We start from the raw sequence: 21,898 nt of genomic DNA, 5'->3' as shown, positions 1-21,898 counted from the left end.
ACCCCGAATAGTCACAGAGTCAGCCGTGACTAAATAACAACGACCCCGAGAGTCTCTGGGAAACGACCCTCCCTCGGCTCAGATTCAGAAAGGGCTGAAGGACCCAAGAGAAAGGCCGGCCCCTCTCCCTGCCCCTCCCTCCCACCGGAGTCCCAGCGCCAGGCCCAGGGCCGCCAGCAGAGCCCGGGCTGCTCAGGAAATGACAAATAAGCCCTGCGTTGCCTTTAAGCAGCCTCCAGGTGGCGTTCGAAAAGCTGCCACAGAGCCCTGCCCCAAAGGCCTTGGCTCCCGGGACAGCTGTCCCCCAAGCCCTGCCCGCTCCCGTGGGCACAGGCCGCGTCTCCCCTCCCCTCCCCGTGGGCACAGGCCGCGTCCCGCCTCCCCCCAGGACCCCTGCTTCCCCCACAGCCCACGCAGGCTCTCGGAGGCAAGAGAGATTCATTCCAACTTTGGCCTTGGTGCCGGTGGAGGCTGAAGGAAGCAGAGGCAAAGGACAAGCTGCAAGAGCTCTCGGAACCACGGGGAGAAAGGGCCTCTAAGGAAACTAACCGGGGGTTTTGGAGGGAGCGATAACAGATCTGAACCTCTATCCCCCGGCTGCACTGGGGTAATTATTGATCTGAACTGATACTAAGGCTGCCTCCAGCCCCGCCCCCCAGAAACCTGCTCTCTCCCAGAGAGAACCATCGTTTATATTATTTTAAAGAAGAAAAGCACCACAATTTACCATGGGGTCGTCTGAGGGGTCCAAGGCTTAAAGGGGCCTCAGAACTGCCGCTCTGAGCCAGCCGCCTTTTTACAGAGGAGGAAACTGGGGCCCAGAAGGAGACCCTGCGAAAGCCTCAGCAGCGGGATTTGAACTCCCGGACTGGCAGGGGAGACGCGCGGGCGCCGACGCAGCAGCGGCCCCTGGCGGCCTCGGCGGGGCCTCGGCGCATGCTCAGCTTTTTCGGCGGGCGGGGCTGGGTCACGAGCTGGCGGCGCGGCAGGAGCGCCGGCGGCCTCTTCCCGCGCCGCGTGCGCAGGTGCTCTCAGCTGCAGAGGGGGCGGGGGCGGCGGGAGGCGGGGGCGGGGGCGGAGGCTGGGGCCGGCGCGCCTGCGCACTGCGCCCAGCCCCAGACTGTCAGTGGGACCTCGGTGCCGAGCCGCTGCAGAGGCTGAGCGCGAGCGCGGGCGCGAACCGAAGAAGGAGCGGGAGCGCGGGCGCGGGCGCGTGCTGCGGCGGTGGCGGCGGGGCCCGGGAGGCGCGCGCCGAGCTGGACTGAAGCGGCTGCCGCTGCTGCTGCTGCTGCAGAGAGCTCGCTGAGCCCGGGACGGACGGACCGGCGGCGGGACCGGCGCACGGACAGACGGGCGGGCGGACGCGAGCAGCATCGTCCCACTCCCGGAGAGCGCTCGGAAGCCTCCGAAGCTCGAGCTGCCCCGGGCTCTGCTTTGCCTCGAGTGGCAGTCCGTGCGTGCCCGGCGCTCCGACCAGTAAGTGCCCGGCGACAGCCAGCCTTCGCCCTTTGCTCGCTTCCTCTCCCTCCTCCTCCCGGTCTCCCTCCTGCTCCCGGGTGCCTTTCTGCATGTGCGGCTCTGCGCAGCGCGGCCAGCCGAGGCTGGGGCGGGGGTGCGGGGTGCGGGGCTCGCCTCCCCATCAGCCCGGGCAGAAGGCTGGGGACCGAGGGGAAGCCCTCCCGGAGCCCCCGGGGCGCTGCCGCCGCAGGGTCCTTCCGGGAGTCCGGGGGAGAGGGGGAGGCGGACGGGGACCCGAGGCAATTGGGGAAGGAAAAGGGGGGACAGCATCTTTTAGGGAGGGGGTTGTCGCAGGCGACATCTCGGGATGCCTTTGTAGCCCGTTTATAAATAGACCCGTTTCTCCCTCACGTTGGATCCCCCGAATTAGGAAGCGGGCAAGTTTCCCGGGGGCGGCGCGAACTCGCGAACCCTCGATGGGACGGACGGCTCGGTGACTTGCCCGCGTGCCTGCCCCGGGGTCCGCCGGGCATAAACGGTCTGGGCCAGAGAGCGGGGGAGGGGGGCAGCGGCCGCAGGGGCTGGCTGTCAGGGACCGCCCGGTGGCCGCACCGCGGCCCCTCATCCCTCGCCTGCCCCCCGGGATGACTGCGGGGGGCTGTCGCGCGGCGATTTCCCGGGCGCTGGTGGCTCGTGCGCGTGATGCCCGAGGGGCTGCGGGGTGGCTTTGTGAGGAGCAGACGGGCGCGCAGGGGTCGCGGAGGCTGCAGGGGCGGCCGCAGAGAGCGCGCGGGGGAGAGCCCAGGGGGCTTGGTTACCTGCCCGCCCGCCCGAGTGTTGCGGGCTCGCCTCCCGCCCGCCTTGTTGTTGTGGGCTTGCCTCCCGAAATGCGCTGCCCGCTCCCGCCCGGCACCTAGCTGCGCAGGGGGATGGGCTGCCAGAGGAGCCAAGGTCATCCGGGCTCGGGATCCGGGGAGGCTGCTTGGTGCCCAGCCACAGCAGCCCTTTCTCGCAAGGTCAAAGGCAGCCGGGGTGGGAGCCCTCCCGCTACAATCGGACCCGGCCGCTGGATGTCGGATGGGGGAGGGAGAGGGGGAGGTTGGTGCGGGCTCCCCAGATGATGGGCTGAGATTGCTCTCGCTGCATGGGCGAGTTACCTGGAGGATGGGCGGATTGGAACCTCGTCGCGGTGGCTGCTGTGGCCCCGGGGAGAAAACGCAGATCCTGGGGAGGGGGAGGAGAGGCGGAGGAAGAAGGGGGGGGGGTTTCCTTGGCGGAGACTATAGGGTCAAGTTGAGGCAGATTCCCGAGAGGAAAGGGAGGGGAGTGAACGCGCTTGGGAACCTGGCATTTGCCTGCTTAAGCCTCTTACCTGGCTACCTGGTGCCTCAAGCCTGTGCGCGGTCCCAGGGCCCGGGTCCGCCCGGGGCTCCCTGGGCTGCGCTCAGTGCCCCCCGTGCCCCGGCGATACCCGAGAAGAAAAGCTGCCGGCGGGTCCTCGGAGCTTCAGGCGGGAGGTCCCAGGGCAGGCAGAGCCGGGCGACAGCTCCGTGACTGGTGCAGCAGAGTGGCTGTGTGCGTGTGCGTGTGGCTGCGCGCGGGGGTGCTTGTGCTCGCCAGCCCAGGACGACGTGGACCATTTCAGCATTGAGCTGCCAGGGCCCGACAGGCTGCAGCTCCTGTTCTAACCCTAAATTCCCCTCCCTCCCGTTTTATACTGGGGCAAATAGGTGGAGGGAACTTGCTCAAATTGGTGTGTGTGTGTGTGTTTGTGTGTGTGAGTGTGTGTATGTGATTGTGTGTGTGTTTGTGAGTGTGAGTGTGTGTGTGTGTGTGTTGTGTGTGTGTGTGTGTTTGTGTGTGTGTGTGTGAGTGTGTGTGTGTTTGTGTGTGTGTGTGAGTGTGTGTGTTTGTGTGTGTGTGATTATGTGTGTGTGTGTGTGAGTGTGTGTTTGTGTGTGGTTATATAACAATACCTTACATTTGCAAAGCACTCTAGGATTTAGAAAACACCTTGGACCCCAGAGGGTGAGCTCCCCGCCCTCGAGGCCCTTCCAGCTCCCCATCATTTCTGATCCTGTTATCAGGGAGCTTTGGGGCCTTAGTTCAATCTTGGGAATCCCTCCGGGCCCTCCCTTTCTTCTCTCTCCAGATGGAAGGATCTGCCCCAGAATGTATTTCGATGGATCCCCCCCAAGCTCAAGAAACCCCTTTCCTCAAAACTTAGCTGTTTGAAAGGGGAGCCTTTCTCCTTCTCCCCCTGCATCAGGATGGAGCCGGGCCGCCCGTGGGTGAGGGGGCTCCCATCACAACCGCTGCCACTGCGTCATGGGCAGAGGAGGACAATGCTCAGTGCAACTGTCCCCAGTGGAAATAGCGGGGAGCCGAGAGGCCTGAGAAAGAGTGGGGGGATCGGGGGCTTTGAGCATTAGCGGTTAGGGCGGGGGGAGAACTCTGCGGATCTCTAGCTTCCGTTCAAGCGGAGGCAGGAATAGCGCAAACCTTCTTCACCCGGGATCCAGGAACTTTAGAAAGAAATAAATACATTGCAGCGCAGTTGGTTTCCTTTGTGATGGTACGTTTTGTTTCATGCATTAAAACCATGTCTGTGACCTCCCTCGCCTGCCAGAGGAAGGTCTGGGTCATGGCAAAGGTTAAGAACCCTTTGGCCAGATTCTCTCTAAGGCCGTCCTGGGCTGCTGGGTCTTGAATTTCCTGTTTGATTGGAACTCAGGCCTTAGGGATTCAGTGGGATCTGCTGGTTCTATAAAGACATCGGCTAAGATTCAGCCCTTCTCTCTGTCCGTCTTGCCCCAGACTCTTCCTGGCCCCCAGACTGGTTTTCTTGTTGTCAGTTCACCAGAAAGGCTGGGGGGGAGGGGGAGGAAACAGGTGAAAAACCAATGCATTGGGGCAGATCCAGACTCCGCAAGGTGTGGGCTCTGAGGTCCCTCCTGGCACAGAAGAGGAGAACCAGCTCCTCAGTCAGAGGAATCAAACCTCACTCCGATTTCGGGGCTTCTGTTTACTCCTCGGGAACAAGGCTTGGAGATCCCTAGAGCTGCCTTGTCTACGGCTCGGGTGCTTCCATCTTGCGCCCTTCCTAGGTCTGGCTTCTGCATCACAGCCTCCCCTTCTCTTCATCCAGCCCAGCCCAGCCCCACGGCACCTGCTCTTAGTCCCCATTTAGTCACAATCTGTTTATTGGGGATTTTCTGGGAGAAGAGGAAAATTCAAAGCAGACGGTGGGTTCCCTTTCCCTTCCCTGTCTGTCTTTCCCAATCCCTTCCTGTTCCTCAATAAGGGGAAATCGTGTGTTCTGCCTGCAAGCTGGTGAATCATCCAGAGGGTGGGCTCACCTGCAGAGATGCAGGAGATGGGGCCGGGACTGGCGGCCTGGCTGCCCCTCCCATGGGAAGGGGGGGGATAGAGAGAGGAAGAGGAGAAAGGGGAAGACAGAGAGGAGGAGAGGGGAGGGAGGGGAGAGACAGGTGACTGCTGCTTTGGCGTGGGGAAGGACGGATGCTGATCCCTTCCTCTGGAGTAATCCAGCTTCCTCGAGATAGGAGCATTTACAAGTCCAGGGTGGTCATGGCCCCTCCCCCATCACTTTTCCCAAGGGGTTAAGTCAGCTGCCACAGAGTTAAACACCTTTCCCAGCTAGAGCCAGAATCTGAATGCAAGTTCACTGGCTTAAAAAAAAAAAAAATCCACTTCTCTCTTTTCCTCTCTCTCTCTCTCTCTTTCTCTCTCTCTCTCTCTCTCTCTCTCTCTCTCTCTCTCTCTCTCTCTCTCTCTCTCTCTCTCTCTCTCCCTCCCTCCCTCCCTTTACTTCTCTTTGTCTCTGTCTCTCAAAAAATAATCTGTAAAGTTTTTTCAACCTTACAGCTCTACATAAATCTTAGCTATTATTATCTCTTTTTCTCCTTCCCCTCCATCCTTTTCTTTTTCTTCTCTTCTTAATTCCCACTCCTCCTCCTCCCTCTTCCTCCCTTTTTTCTCCCCTTTCTCTCCTCTCCTCTTTTCCCTGGCTCTCAAATCTTCCCCCAACTCTCCCCATCTCTCTGTTACGTTCCCCACTCCTTGAATCCCATTAAGAAAATACAATGAGTCCCCAGAGTCTGGGGCTGGGGGTGGGGGGGATGTTTGTCTCCCTCTAATCTGAGCGTCTGAGTGCAAAAATAAAATCCCTCGTCTTTGATGAAGGCAGAGAGATGGTAACAGTCAAGTTTCCCAACTCAACACAGGCAGCAATTTGTAAACAGATGTCCTTCCCCCCCCTTCCCTCCCCCATTCCCATATTAGGACTTGAAGGAATTCTGACAAGTCCACATTTTTCCCCTGGAATCCTGCTGCCTTCCTGCCCTTCTGGGCTTGCCTAGTGCTCTGGAATCACTGAGTCAGTGCAGGGGACACCGGTGGAGAAAGGGGGGCTACCTGGCTACCTGGAAGGAAAGTGGGGGATCCGACTCATCCACTGCCAAACTGCTGCCCCCCCATTTCTGTTCCATGCTGTGGCTCCCATCACCGATATCCAATCTGGCCTCCTGTGTTTGGGGAAAAGAAGTGGGAGATTCTGTTTGGGGCAGCCTGCCTTGGGAGGAGCAGGGGATGCCGGGAGTGGTCTACACGTTCAGTTCCAGCTCCTTTTGGGGAGACCTTCCTAGAAGACGGGCTGGGGGTCCGGTGCCCTTTAGCCCCTCTGCCCTCCTGCAGTGATGGGCTAGGAAGGGACTCTTTTTCCCAAGAACGTTCCCGTTTCCTCCCCCTCCTGGATACCTGGAAGTAGACAAATAGGAACCTCGATGGGATGAAATCTCAGTCCCCCAAGATTGGAAGGTCCCCGAATATGGGGCTGCTGTTTCTCCCTCCCTCCTTCCATGACTTTGGCCAAGCCATCTCTCCTCCCCAGCCCAGTTTCCTCCTCGGTAGGATGGGGGGTGAGGGGTGGGGCTGGGGCGGGCTAGCTCATCCCTGAAAGTCTCTTCCAGCTCTGAGATCTTTGCTCCCTCCCTCTGCCGGGGGTGCTGGCCAGGGCCGAGCTGCAGAAGGTGACAAATGGGCGCTTCCTTCGGGGAAGTTCAAGGGTTAACCTTGCCAGAGTATAAATAGTAAGTCATTGATCTTCCTGGCGCTCTAGCAGTTAACTGGCAGGAGATCATTAGTAAAATAATACAGTTTCCGAAGGAAAATGCCGTTCCTTAATCCTCTTTAATAAGAACCTGCCTTCCCTCTGGGCACAGGCCATTCTTCTTGTTTCGTCTTCTCCCTGCCTCCAATCTTCTCCCTTCGCATTACCCAGGACGAGCCCAGGACCCTGCACACAGTAGGGCTTCCCTAAAATAGTCATTGGCTTTTGGGGACCACCTCCCCAGGGCTGGGGCTTTGCAAAATTTAAAACTGTATAATCCACAAAACCTGGGCTTATTAAGCACCTACTATGTGTCGGGTGATGGGTGATAAACCGAGGCTACAAAGACCCCGGGGAAGCCATCTCTGCCCACAGGGGCTGCCTTTCCGGCATTTGTGCATGGACTTGAGGAGGATTTAGGGAGGGGTGACAGCTGAACCTGGAAGGAAGGCAGCCATGGGGCGAGGAGAAGGAGGAGTGTCTACAAAGACGAGACAGGGTGCTGAAGCTTTCCTCTGGGCCTTGAAGGCAGATAAAGTGCCTTCCTCCCAGCAACATTCTGATGAAGAGCCATTATCCCCATTCTACAGATGAGGAAACTGAGGCTGGGGAAGTTAAGGACCATCCAAGGCCATGAAGCCAGTAAGAGAAGGAGGAGGGACTCGGGCTCCCACTTTTCTCCAATCCTAAATAGGCCAATTGCTTATCCCAGCTCTGTGGCCTGGACCGCACTCCCTGCACTGGGAGGAAGCCAGCCAGAGATACAGAGGGGCTTCTGCCCCTCCAGGCTCTGAGCTCCTCCTCCTCTGCTGCCCCTCTGGGTTCTTTGATTAAAGATGGGGGGGCGGTATTGGGGGATTCCGTGCAGTTTCTGCTATCTGTATGGAGACACAATTATAAAAACTTCTCCTTTCCCCTTCTTAGCCAATAAAGACATCGGCGTCATTTATGTTTTTATGAGCATTGCTGTCACTAAGCCAGTCGTAGGAAAACACCGGCTTCTGCTTTCACTTGGGATCGGAGATCTCCAATGGGGAGGCCTGGGAAATTACCCAGCCCGCTCTCCACCCCCATTTCACAGATAAGTAGACCAAGGTCCAAGGTCACGCAGGAGATAAGTAATGGAGGTATGATTTAAACTCAGGTTTCTCACCCAGAACTTCTGGACAGCCTGAAGGAACTTGTCCGGGCCAGCTTCACTGTTTTAGAGTCCCAGAGAAGGAAAAGGACATTCTTACAAGCCCCCGGGGGAAGGGGGCAGAGCTAGGAGTCCCAGCCCTATCTCCCACCATGGCAGGGCTCTGCTTTGGCACCAAGTGCCCCAAAGGCCCATCCATGGGTCATCATGCCCAGGGCCAAGGCGGGGATCGGAAAGCACCCACACTGCGACGACCCCACAGCCGCCCACTGGGCTTTCCAGTCTGTTTCTCCAGATAGCGCCCAGAATAGAAGACCTCCTTGCCCTGGGCCTGCAGGGGCTCATTACATCAATGGGAAGATCCCCGGGATCCTGCAGAAACTCTGGGGAGGAGGGAGTCGGGGAAGCAGTAACAAATCGCCGCTAATAACCAGGTGTCCCAGTCCGCTCCATGGCCACAACGCTCCTCGGCCACGATGCTCTTTGGCCACGACGCTCCATGGCCACGACGCTCCTCGGCCACGGCGCTCCTCGGCCACGACGCTCCTCGGCCACGAAGCTCCATGGCCACGACGCTCTTTGGCCACGACGCTCCATGGCCACGAAGCTCCTCGGCCACGACGCTCCTTGGCCATGACGCTCCTTGGCCACGACGCTCCATGGCCACGACGCTCCTCGGCCACGACGCTCCTTGGCCATGAAGCTCCTTGGCCACGACGCTCCATGGCCACGACGCTCCTCGGCCACGATGCTCCTTGGCCATGATGCTCCTCGGCCACGACGCTCCTCAGCCACGACGCTCCATGGCCACGACGCTCCATGGCCACGACGCTCCTCGGCCACGATGCTCCTTGGCCACGACGCTCCTCAGCCACAAAGCTCCATGGCCACGACGCTCCTTGGCCACGACGCTCCTTGGCCACGACGCTCCTTGGCCACGACGCTCCATGGCCACGAAGCTCCTAGGCCACGACGCTCCTTGGCCACGACGCTCCATGGCCATGACGCTCCTCGGCCATGATGCTCCTTGGCCACGATGCTCCACTCCCAAGTGGAGTCCTGGAGCCCGAGCCCTCTGGGCTTGTCCCAGCCTCATCCAAGACCCCAAGGCCTGAGCCAAAGCCGGCCTCCCAGCCTGGTGGCTGCTGTGGCAAAAAGCAGAGCCCAGGGTGGCCGTGAACCAGGGCTTGGAGCGCTGAGGTTAGGCAATGGGGTATTCTCAGGAGTAGGGGAAGGGAGTGAGGGGGAGGGGGAGGAAGGAAGAAGAGGAGGAGGAGGGGGAAGAGAGGGAAAGGAGGAAGAGAAGGAGAAGAAAGAGGGAATGCATGGGCAGCTTGAGTGGGTTCCCTCACTCCTCCCCCCTCAGATTGTGTGCACTGGCTATATTCCGGTTATCTGAAGTACAAGAGCAGCTTATCTTTGCACTCTTTGGAGTGGAAACTCCTTGAGGGGAGGCTGTGTCCCTGTTATTGTATGAATACGAAGCATTAATAAGGGCCCGCGGGCCGGTTCGGGCCATGGCTAGTCTGGAACCCTCCCTCCCTCTGAGACCTCTTCTTTCTGCTAGGTCCCTCACACCCCCCATAGCCTCAGTTTCCCCGTTTCTAAGATCCCCCGACTGGTGCAAAGACCAGATGAGGTCACGTTGGCAATAAAGGCTTCTGCAAACTGTAAAGTGCGTCCCAACTTTAACTGCACAAGGGGCACTTACCCAAGCGTCCCTGGGAACCTTGCTCGGGCGGCTGCCCATGGGGGAGAGCCGCAAGGATTCCAGGAGGAGGACTACCTTTGGGACGGCCCTTGAAGGAGCGACCTGGGGATGGAGAAACAGGCTGACCCAGATGCCACTTGATCTCCCTGGGCCTCCTAGGCATCCCAGGCCAACACTGGAACAGAGCTCGCTTTTCCTCCAGGCTCTGAACAGCTTTGGGGAACACCAGTTTGCACATGACAAACTGGGGGCCTTCACCATTTCCTGGTCCTCCCTCCTTGTGTGGACATTTCCCAGCTAACCACATGGGACCCAGAAGTGGGCCCACCTCCCATGGACGCTCCAACCGGGGCAAATGCCCCAAGACTCTCCCCCTTATATCTGAAAGCTGGATCTCAGCTGGCCTCGGAGCCAGAAAATCGGAGTTCCAATCCTGTCCCAAACTAGCTCACCTTCCTCGTTAAAATTGGGCACAGGCTTGTTTTAATTCTCCCACGCTCAGTACTTTGGGCACCACTTACGCATTTGCTTTGAGTGGAAGGAGCTTCCTTGGTGGTTTCAATGTACTGTCGATCCAGGTTGAATAAGCAGTGGTCCACTTAAACCCCCTGATCATTTTCAGAACCGCTATCTCTTTATATTTGTCTCTTCCCCATATTCCTATCTACAAAGTTGATTTTTTAAGATCCAGATTTGACTCTTTTACTCATCTCAGATTCAGCCTCCCGCTCTGCCCTGTCAAATCCTTTTGAATCCTAGCTCTTCCTGCAGTGGGTTAGCTCTCCCTCCCCGCTTGGCCCCATCTGCAGATTTGATAACGATGGCATCTATGTCATTACCCCAGGAGCGGAGCCAAACGTGGAATTCTGGGGCTTTTGGCTGGAAACCTGCTTCCCAGATGAGATGGAATCATTATTGAACAGGAAGGCTCCCGCTCCAGCACTCACCCTTACCTGCAGGGGCTCTGCCCAAAGGAAAGCCAATTGTGATCTGGGAACTTCTCTAGATACCTGTGGGTTTCCTGGCGAGATCAGGGACTCCGCCTTAAACCCTAATCGCTCCGGCTCTCCTCGATTGGCCAACAATAAGCCCCGAGCCTCTTTTGGTCATTGTTTGGGCTCTGATGGCTCAGAGTGTAAATAGCAACTGTTTCTGTTTTTGTCTGAAACCCCGGATGTCTTCCCTCCCAGACTTTGGTCTATGGAAAAGAGGCCATCTTTGCCTTACTTTTTACTTAGCCTTAATCACTGAATGGGTGTTGCCTCAGACAAACTGAGGACTGTTGGTCTTAGGACCTTACCTAGTTTTAAATGGCCAAGGTCTCTCGCTGCATCCGGGGCCATCTCCAGTCATCCCGATCTGTCTCCTGCCGCTGGACCCGGACGGTTCTGGAGGAGAAAGGGAGATCGGTGACTGCACAGCCCTCCCTCATGGCGATCCGATTCACTTGCAAGTCATGGAATCCCCTCCCCGATGTCATGATCTTCAAGAATGAAAGACAAATAACATTAACCAGAACCCTTTTCTAGCCTGGGTCTCCACATCTTTTCCAGAACAATAACAGGAAAGACTGTGGCAAGTCCTTTGCTAAACAAATCTGGCCAAACTGGCTCTGCAGACTTCCCCTGATTTATCTCGTTCAGTAATTCTGTCCAAAATGGAAAATATGGTTAGACTGGCATGACCTGTTCTGGAAGCCACATTAGCTCTTTGTGATCATCAGTTCATTTTCTAGAGCAAGACCTTCAGAGCTAGAAAGCTCATTACCCTCCAAGGTAGTCAATACTACTGTTTTATGTTCAGTGAGGAAGAGCTCTGTGCTTTTTTATTTTTACATTTTTATTTAAAGTTTTGAGTTCCAAAATCTATCCCTTCTTTCCTATCTTCTCTCCCTAAGAGAGCAAGCAATCATGGGTTGTACAGTGAAAAAAAAATGACCTATTACTTATTTTGTACAAAAAAGACTTGAATAAAAAGAGAAAAAGGAAAGAAAGTGAAAAATAGCATGTTTCCATCTACATTCAAATCACTCTGGAGGCAGATAGATGGCTTCATCATTAGTCCTTGGGGATTGTCTTGCTGAGAATAGCAAGTCACTCATAGCTCTTCATCAAACAATACTGCTGTTCCTGCGTACAATGTTCTCCTGGTTCTGTTCACTTCACTTTGCATCAGTTCACCTAAGCCTTTCCAGATTTTTCGGAAATCATCCTACTTGTCATTTCTTATAGAGCAATATTATTCCATTACAATCTTCTTCAGCCGGTCCTCACTTGATGGGCATCCCCTCGATTTCCAGTTCTTTGTCACCACAAAAAGCGATGCTATGGATATTTTTGTACCTGTTGGCCCTTTTCTTTTTACTCTTTCTTTATTTCTTTTGGAGTTCTTTGGCATATAAACATCCAATACCACTTTTGGCTGCTCAAGATTTGGGTAATTTTTCCATCTTTCCAAGTCAAAATACAATTTGCTTCTCTGTGAAACGAAAGGACAAGTCTCAGAGGCCCCTTCTAGCTCTTCCATTGTGACGTTGCACGGTCTGGTCCAGCCCTGGCCTTCCAGGACCCAGCCCTGGCTGTGTCCAGGACACCCTGCCCTTCGGGAGTTTAGCTAAGTCACTTAATCACTGTCTGCCTCATTTTCTTCTTCTGTAATATAATACTTACCCAGTTGGGTTGTGAGGTTCACACGAGATAAGGTTCATAAATCACTTCACAGACCTTAACATTCTCTGGCAATGATTACTAGCAATCATTGGTAGTTCTTATCTATCAAAGTTCTTATCTATTATCCGTAGCATGGCCCGTAAGGTCCCTCTCAGCCCCGACTGTCCACGCTCCATGTGGCTGACACAAATTTTGAGTTGTTCCCCGGAGGTGAACGTCCCGGGTTCAAGAATATACTTTGAGGGTCCAGGTTTCTAAAACTACTTCCAGCACGTTTGGCTTGAAACAATGGTATTAGATAAGAGAACAGTGAAACTTGTGGTCATAAAACCTTCCCTCCAATAACTGGGTCCACAGTCCATTAGTATCCATTGTGTCGACAGGAACAGTAGCTAGTATACGCCCACTGGTTAAGGAAGATTGTACCTTCCTTCGGTGACGGTTCTCTCACTCTGTGTCCTGGCCGACTCAGTGTCTGCTAGGAGGCTCTTCCTGAAACCCACCATCAGCTCTTTTCTCTACTGCCGGACGGCAAGCTCGTCGAGGCTTCCGGGTGCCCGAGATTGCCCGAATGTGTCTGTCCGTCTGCAGGGCGTGTGTCCCTCTTATCCTTTCCTTTTCCAGACGACAGCAGTTTGTGAGATGCTGGAAATAGAAATAAAAATGAAGCTGTTCCTATCCTCAAAGACTTTCCAACAAAATGTAATAAATAATAAATAAATAAATGATTTCCAAGGGCACCAGCAAGGGGGGACAGCCCGGAAAGCCTGTGTAGGAGCTGGGGATTTTCAGGTGCGGAGGTGAGGAGGAAAGATGGAAGCCACGGCAGAGGAATCAGCGGGGACCGATCTGGCCGGAAGATCCGTATCGGATCGGGGAGCAATGTGTCCGAAGCCTGGAAAGGTCCGCGGGCGCCAGACTGGCAAGGGCTCGTGCCCATCCAATAGAGGAGTTGCTTTTTCTCCTCGGGGAGGTAGAAAGCCTCTGAGTTGGGGTCAGTTTTGTGCTCTAGGAATAACCATGTGTGGAGGCCGCAAAGGATCCACAAAGCGTGGAGAGGCAGGGAGGCCAGTTGGGAGGCTATCGGAGAGATGCGATGGGAGGTAAGCTTCCAGTCCGCTTCTCCTGATTCCAGATGAGTCGGTAAAAGGTTCTGCTGTAATTCTGTCACAGGCCTTTACACATATACGTTATCTCGCCTCGTCCTTACAACAGCCCAGTGAGGAGGACGTGACTGTTATTAACCCCATTTTATGGAGGAGGAAACTGATGTGGGAATCAGACAGTGGGCGCCGTCTCCTTTCCTGCCACACCTTTGGCAGGGTGCCTGGCCTCCGGCCCTGCTGCCTGTGTTTCTGTGTTCCTCCATACCTTTCCTTCTTCGTGTAGCACCTTTGGGATGATTAGCCAAGAGGTCGGGAAAGATCGCTGAGATTGCATCCTCCCCACTTCCCGACAGCTCTGGGCAAAGCAGGCAGGAGAGGATGAGGAACCCAGGCCCCCGGGGCGCCCAGCAGCACCGGGGCACCCGGGATTCTGGGAGGCAGCGGCGCCCAGGGGGAGGGGGAAGCCCCGGGCTTCCTTCCTGCGTGTTCTGGGACCTTGTTTCTTCCAATGTGGAATGAGGTCCCCGACTAAGTGACTTCTGAGGGCCTCTCGATCGCTGCTCTTAGCCCGAGGGAGGGGGGTGAGATGATCTTGAAGGTGCCCCATTTTACAGACGAGGAAGACTGAGTCTCCTATCTTACAATTCAGTTAGTAAGCATTTATTTAAGCTCTTGTTATGTGCCAAGCATCATGGGATAATTTGGGAGGCACTTAGTGTGGACAAGACTCGCATTAAAAAGAGTAGTCCTGCATTTAGTGCCTCTCACTCTCCCTCAGGGTCTCCACCGTGACCTGCCAGTCTCCTCCCTTGTCTCCTCACCTCCTCTTCCTCACACCGTCCGGATCACTTTTGAGAAAGCATTCCTTCAGTGGGGTGAACCCCACTGTACACTGGCTGCTTTTCATGGAAGAGCAAAGCTTCCGAGCCGTGGGCTTTCTCTGAGGGGAACAAAGCTCCTGACTGCCAGTGCTTCAGACCCTGGGTGAGGCCCTTCCCCAGGGACAGCAGCTTGGGCCTCCCCCTCTGGCCTCTCCTTCTGGCCTCCCTCTCTGGCCTCCCCCTCCAGCCTCTCTCTCCAGCCTCTCCCTCTTGCCTCCCCCTCCGGCCTCTCCCTCCAGCCTCCCCCTCCGGCCTCTCCCTTCAGCCTCCCCCTCCGGCCTCTCCCTCTGGCCTCCCCCTCTGGCCTCTCCCTCCGGCCTCTCCCTTCAGCCTCCCCCTCCGGCCTCTCCCTCTGGCCTCCCCCTCTGGCCTCTCCCTCCGTCCTCCCCCTCCAGCCTCTCCCTCCGGCCTCCTGCCCCCGACATGGCTGAGAACAGGAGGCTCTCTCCTGGGCAAGCCTTGGTTTCGCCCGCCTCTCCCAGGCCAGCACATTCCCCTCCCGGCCCAGCCCCTCGGATGACTAAGCGGCCTTCCCTGCTGGATGGAGGAGGAGGGAGGCACTCATCCCCCTCCCCCGGCCTGGTAGAAGGCCTTCTGCCCGGAGATCCTCCAGCCTCCAGCACCTTTTTACTGAGGGCGGAGCTGGAGGCCGAGAGGGAGAGGGAGGGAAATGCTGGGACCGAGGACACGGCCTTGGTTTACTCGTGCTCTGCAGAGCCACAGCCGGAGCTATTTTGGGAGCAGCTACTCAGCCGGTTCTCTGTGTGTGTGAAGGAGCGGGAGCTGCCCCGGGAGGTCAGGGGGCTGCAGGAGGCGGAGCTGTTCTAGCCCAGGACCACTGGTCCCTGCGCCACAGGCTTAGGGAGCTGCCTCTGAGCGGCCTCAGGTCAGGGGCTCTTAGGCAGTCTCGGGCTGGATGCTGGCTGGCTGCATGTGCACATACATAGACACACGGTCGATAACCATGTTACATACATGGACACAGACACACATACCCATAAATACATGGACATGGATTCATACACACCTATATCCTTATACAATATACATCTATCCATGCACACACAAACATGTGCACATATATACACATACATATCTAACTGTGTATATGCATGCACACTTGCTTACATGTACAGTATACATGCATGCCCACAAACACGTGACTCACATGCATGTATCCAGGTGCAACATGTGTGCATATGCACACATATATGTCTCTGTGTGCACGCACACGTATGCGCACATACCCATAGATGCATGCATGTAGACTTTGTACACACATGTGTACATGCATGCATGTATCTAGATGCAGTATGCATGTGCACACAAACGTGCATCCACATACATGCATATCCATATAGACACACATGTCCATACAATGTACACACACATTTGTACTGTGGTGCATCTAACATGTGTGTTGGCATGCGTGTTCATGTGTCTGTGTGCATGCATCGATTGTGCCCACAAACATACATGCACACATGCTCACCACACATGTGCATATGCATGTGTGCAATACACACATGTATATATGCATATGTATCCATACAAACACACTCATATATACACATACAAAATACACCCACACATACACATAAATATACACATACCCTGTAAATATATACCTATAATAGAAACCTCTGCATGCACATGTACAATACATATCCATACCCATACATACATATATACATTTATATCAATACATACACACATCCATCCATCCATATACAAACATACATATATAGTCCCGTATACATACATCCACACACATGCACAGTGCATATGTACACACACACATGCTAGGGCATCCATGAACTTGAGTGGGAAATAAAAGACATCTTTATTTTATGTCCTCAAGGGATCCATATACATATAATACACAAGCACACACACAAATATGTGCACATGTGGGTCAAGGTACAGCGTGTCCAGCTGTGGCCACGCAGAGTCTGGAGGCGCCGAGGCAGGGCTGGAAGCACAGCTTCTAGTGCTTTATCCGCAGTCGTCATTTTAGACTTAAACAAAGTTGTGGTTGTTGCTGCTGCTCCTGCTCCCATTGCTGCTGTTGCTGCTATTGCAGGCTGTGCTGCTGTTGCTCTTGCTGTTGCTGCTATTGCAGGCCATGCTGCCGTTGCTGTTGCTGTTGTTCTTGTTGCAAGTGGTGCTGTTGTTGCCACTGTTGTTGTTGTTGCCGAGTTTGTTGTTGGAGCTATTGCTGCTGTTGCTCCAGTTGTTGCTGTTGCTGCTGTTGCTCCTGTTGTTGCTGTTGCTGCTATTGCAGGCCGTGCTGCCGTTGCTGTTGCTGTTGTTCTTGTTGCAAGTGGTGCTGTTGTTGCCACTGTTGTTGTTGTTGCCGAGTTTGTTGTTGGAGCTATTGCTGCTGTTGCTCCTGTTATTGCTGTTGCTGCTATTGCTCCTGTTGCTGCTGCTGTAACTGTGGCTGTTACACTATAAGTTGTTACAAAGTGAATGAGCCAAAGCAGCCTTCTACGCCAAACGCTGGGCTCAGGGAAGGGCAAGGCTGCCATCTCGGGGAGGGCACAGCTCTGGCATCCAAATCTGGGGGCGAAAGCCCTGGCCAGGCCATTTGGCAGTCGGGTGGCCCTGGGCGAGGCGGGTTCTCTGAGGCTCTCGGTCCATAAAAGGGTTGGTCGCTGTGTGGTGAGGGCTTTGTAGACCTTGGAGCCAGACTCAGTGGCAGTTTTTATTTCCTGGGATTGGCCTTGTGATTTCTCTGGTACCTATAAGCAACTTTCAAGGGGCTAACACAAGTGAGCGCCCTTTCTCTGCGTGTTTTGAGCGTCGCGGGGCTCCGGCAGCTTCAGGGATTTGCCAGGACCACCCGGCCAGCGCTTGTCAGCGCTTCCGGCCTCCGGGCCACTCGGCCATGTTCTTGCTCGTGTGATCGGTATTCTCTGTTTCCGTCTTCAGCCACTTGTAGCAGTAGCCCGTCCCTCTGGGGCCCAAGCAGGCTTGCCCTCCACAGGATGGGGAGGAGGAGAAGGCGGGGGGCACTTCTACAAGTGAAGTCAGCTTTTCTGCATTGGACAGGGATTGCGTGGAGCGCTGAGCCAAGCTGGTCAGGAAGCCTTGGCTCGGGGGCCCAGGAGCTCCGGGCCCAGCACTTGAAAGGTTATTTGGCCGGGGCTCGGCTTCCCCTGCCCGGGGAACTCCCACTGGAGGAGCTTGGGCTGCTGCTGGTTATGCCTTGGTGGTTCCCCACAGATAACACCTGGCCTGCTGGGACAGCCAGTGAGGGGAGGGGGGGGGACAGAGAGACAGAGACAGACACACAGAGACAGAGAGAGGGAGGAAGGAGAAAAGAGACAGAGACAGACAGAGGGAGAAAGGGGAAGAGAGAGAGTCAGAGACAGAGAAAGACAGACAGAGAGAGAGACAGAGATACAGGAGAGAGAGGCAGAGACATGGAGAAAGAAGGAGAGACAGGGACAGAGACAGAAAGAGAGTTAGAGAGGAAGAGGGAGACAGAGAGAGACAGAGAGATTCAGAAAAACACAAAGGCACACACACACAGAGACAAGGACAGGGACAGAAACAGAGTTAGGAAGGGAGAGGGAGAGAGAGACAGAGACAGAGACAACACAGTACTGGACTGAAAATCAGAGAATCCCCCTTCTGCTACTCACCTCCCTAGCTCGTGCCTCAGTTTCCTGCTTTGCAAAATGAATTAGTTGAACTAGGTGATCACTGAGCTCCTTCTAGCCCTCAATCTCTGCTCCTGTGTCAATTATAGAACCCATTGCCTCCATTCCTGTTCACTACACAAATATTAAAATCCTCCTTGGGGAGAGCCCTGGGAGTGGAGAAGACATGAGGTGTTCTTAAAACCCAGTCAGTGGAGCAGATCATTCACTTATTTGGGATTCAGTTTTACCTGAGTAAGAAAAAGGGAGACTACAGAAAGATGATAGAGTTGGGAAGGGGAAGAGATGGAACCTAGAGGAAGGATGATAGAGCTGGGTGAGGGTGTGATTGAGCCTAAAGAGAGGATAATGTTGTATGTGTTGGATGAGATAAGAAGAATCAGCTTTCTGGTGGGAAAGGCTCCAGCAAACCTCCAGCCCCCAAGGCTGCCCGACCTTTCTGTGGGACACCACGGGCTGCTCCTCACACATTTGCTACTGCAGAGTCACCCGGCTGGGAATTTCTCCTTATCACAGAAGCTCAGAGACTTAAATCCTGCGTGTCCTTTTCCAAGGCTTGGGAAAGGGGTGACTCAAATCTCCAGAGCCTTTGGGAATTTCCCAGGGGTTCACTGATCCCTTCCCTGAACCCGGGATGGTGCTCTGGGGGAGACTGGGAGAAGATGGTGGCCAGGAGCGCCTGGTCCGGGATCCCTCTGGAGCACACCTTCGGCTCACCTGGCATTGACAAGTCAGCTTACTTTAGAAATGACGTCACCCGTTGGGGGGCAGGACTCAAGGATGAGCTGGGGAGCCACTCTCAACAAAAGGCCTTTCCTAGAGCTCTTACCTGCCTATAACTAAGCTCCCTGAAGGCGGGGCGTGTTTCATGTTTTTGTCAGTTACCACTCCCTGCACAAGACCTTTCTCCATCTCCCCATTTTATTTCTTTTTTAATTTTTAAAATAATATTTTATTTTCCTCCAATTATATGTAAAAAAAAAACTTTTGTTAAACACTCACTGGATTTTTTTTTAAAGCTTTGGGTTCTACTATGCCCAAAGGGTTATCAAATCGTTCATTCCCCTGATCCAGCAGCATCTCTATTGGGCTGTGTCCCAAAGCCATCCCAACGCAGGCCTGCCAAAATGTTTGTGGCGGCCCTTTGGTAGTGGCCAGAAACTGGAAACTGAGGGTGCCCATCAGCTGGCGAATGGCTGAATAAATTGTGGTCTATGAATGTTATGGAATATGATTGTTCGGTAAGAAACAACCAGCAGGATGGTTTCAGAAAGGCCCGGAGAGACTCAGAGGAACTGATGCTGAGGGAAATGAGCAGGACCAGGAGATCCTTGTACACAGCAACAATGAGACTGTGTGATGATTAACTCTGATGGCCGGGCCTCTTGTCATCAGTCATGTGACGGAGACCAGTTCCAATGACCTTGCAATGGAGCCATCTGCCCCCAGAGAGAGGCCTGTGGGGACTGAGTGTGGAGCACAACAGAGTACTTTTACTTTTTGTTGCCATTTGCTTTCATTTTGTTTTCCTTTTTATCTATTTTTTTTCTTGTGCAGCTTGATAATTGTGGGGACAGGGATAGAAGAATTGCACGTTTAACATCTGTTGATTACTTGACGTCTAAAGGAAGGGGCGTAGGGGGAAGGGAGGAAAATTTGGAACACGAGGTTTTGCAAGAGTAAATATTGATAAAGGATTCAGCGTGTGCAGTCATGTAAAACATTTCCAAGTCTGAGCTCCCTGGTGGTGAGAGCTTCTCCCCCGCCCCACTGTTTGTTTGCCTTTTGACTTTGTCCACATTTTGTTTTCTTAACTGATCACATGCTGTTCTCCCCCGAAATGTAAATTCCCTGAAGGCAGGAGCCGGGCTCGCTTCTGCCGCTCTGTCCCCTGCTCCCAGCCCGTGCTTAGCACACAGTAGGACCGAAGAACTTGTGCTCTAGAGCTTGCAGTCGGGTAGGAGGCGTATGCCATGTGCAGATTTCTTTATAAGCTATAAGGTGAACGTGTTGTTTTGGCCCTTTTAGTCACGTCCGACTCTTGATGACCCCATTCGGGGTTTCCTTGACAAAGATGCTACATCGGTTTTGCCATTTCCTTCTCCGGCTCATTTTACAGATGAGGAAACTGAGGCAAACAGGGTGAAATGACTAAGCCATACAGTTAGTAAATGTCTGAGGACAGATCTGACCTCCTCCGCATCCCGTGCTCTATCCACTGGACTACCTAACTGCCTCCAGGTGAACATCATTAGATAGAGATTAGTCAATCTTTAAGCATTTTTAAAGCACCTACTGTGTGCCAGACTCTGGGGCTAAGACCAGAATACAAAGAAAATAAAGCATTCTCCTCCCTCAAGGAACTCACATGACTTAAGGGGAAACCACAGGCTCACGCAAATAAGTGTTGAATAAATGATTTGGCTGGGGGTGGGGAAGGGAGGCCTTGAGGGTCTGGGGGGTCAGTCTGTGAAGGCCCGGCACAAACTAGTGGGTTGTGCTGAACCTCAAGGGAAAGGGAGCCTCTAGGAGGTGACAAGGAGAGAAAGTGTCTTCCAGGCTTGGTAAGTGTGCAAAGGCCCGGAGGTGGGAGATGAGATTGTGTGGCCAGCCGTGAGATGGAGCGGAGAGGAAAGCCAGCAGCTGGATCGGGAAGGGTTTTAAGTGCCAGACAAAGGAAGAGCTAGCGCTTTAAACTCAAGGCAATAGGGAGCCCCTGAAGCTTCTTGAGCAGAGGCTGGGCCACTGCCCATTAGGACTTTGGCAGCCATGGGGAGGATTAGAGAGAGGAAGGACTGTGTCCAGGGAAGTCATCCAGCCATCCAGGGAAAGTTGTGAGTGGAGACGAGTGGGGGCGTCCCCGGAGAGCTGCTGTGGCGGGAGAGCCCGACGGGCTCGCGGAGGAGGGGGCCTCGTTAGCCCTGCGGTGGCCGGGGACCTTGGCAGACCTTGGGAAGGCCAGCCGGTGTAGACTCCTCATCGCAGGCTGTCAGAGCTTAGGGACCGACCACCTCATCTACCCTGTCCTTACAGAGATGAGGAAACTGAGGCACAGAGGAGAGGGGCTGCCCCACACCATGGAAGCATTGGTCTCTGAGCTCGAGGTCGGGGCGTTCCCCTCCCAGTGCTTAGGGTGGGCAGGGCGCCCTGGCCAAGGAACGGGCCCAGCCCCGAGACCGTGGGGCTCCACGCAGCAGGCCTGCCCTGCTGGATTAGGGAAGAACCCTGCGTGTCATCCTTGGGGGCTCCCTGTCCCCCAGAGGTTTGGGGTTCACTTTTGTTTCATTTAAAAGTATCCAAAACCCATCTAAAAGGAGGTGCTCTCCTCCCAGAGAAACCTCCGCCACGGAGAAGCCCGTAGGGGGTAGTCTGGGCAGAGAAGGGGTCTGGGCACTGGGGGTCACCTGCGGCCCTCCCCGGGCCTGACTCAGAAGCTGCCCCAGCCCGACCCAGAGGCTGCCCCGGCCCTCTTAGACCTGACTGCCTCCGAGAAAACGGCCTGCGCAGGACTCTGTTCTGTGTCGGGCCTGGGCCCGAGAAAAGTGAGAGGCGAGAGCAGAGTGCAGAGCTGGCAGGAACTGGGGGGGGGGAACTTCTGATGAAAGTCCCCCCCTTGAAACAGGAGAGCTCTTCTCAGCAAAACAGGGCTCCAAGCCAGTTCCAAGACTCCTGCCGGAACCAGGGCTGGGGTGCCACTTGCCCCCTCTCCCTTTCCTTCTCCGGTTCCCTTCTTGTCCTGATCCATCTTTCCCAACGTGACCGATGTGGAAGTAAATGTAACATGAGGGTGCATGGAGGCCTCTGGAGCCGTTCAGGGCAGACTCTGGAACGAGGTGGGGCCGGGGACTGAGCACCGGACCTGGAGGAGGAAGGCCTTCTTCATGAGCTCCGACCTTCCTGGGCAAGTCGATCCCCAGCTGGCCTCTGTTTCCTCATCTGTAAAATGAACCGGAGAAGGAAATGGCACAACGACTCCAGAATCTCTGCTGAGAAAACTCCAGATGGGATCCCGGAGCCCGGCGTGACTGCAGTCCACGCTTCGCCTTCCGCTTCCCCATAGAGCATGTCCATGGCCTCATAGTCTATGGGCTGACAGAGACCCACGCTGCTCCCGCGGGGTGGCTGCTGGCTGGGCT

The 21,898-nt window shown here is 54.9% G+C and overlaps 1 protein-coding gene across 1 annotated transcript in view; it reads left to right on the top strand.

The window, feature by feature from the left end:
- The first annotated feature begins 1,361 nt into the window (after positions 1-1,361).
- Positions 1,362-21,898, top strand: part of VSNL1 (visinin like 1) — a 69,136-nt gene continuing 48,599 nt past the window's right edge. The window contains exon 1 of the mRNA XM_051974113.1: positions 1,362-1,476. The gene's annotated coding sequence lies outside the window, so the exon portion shown is untranslated. The remainder of the gene's footprint in view (positions 1,477-21,898) is intronic.

Source organism: Antechinus flavipes, chromosome 2 (assembly GCF_016432865.1).
Source record: "Antechinus flavipes isolate AdamAnt ecotype Samford, QLD, Australia chromosome 2, AdamAnt_v2, whole genome shotgun sequence".
Classification (NCBI taxonomy): domain Eukaryota; kingdom Metazoa; phylum Chordata; class Mammalia; order Dasyuromorphia; family Dasyuridae; genus Antechinus; species Antechinus flavipes.
This window is presented reverse-complemented; position numbering and strand designations above follow the sequence as displayed.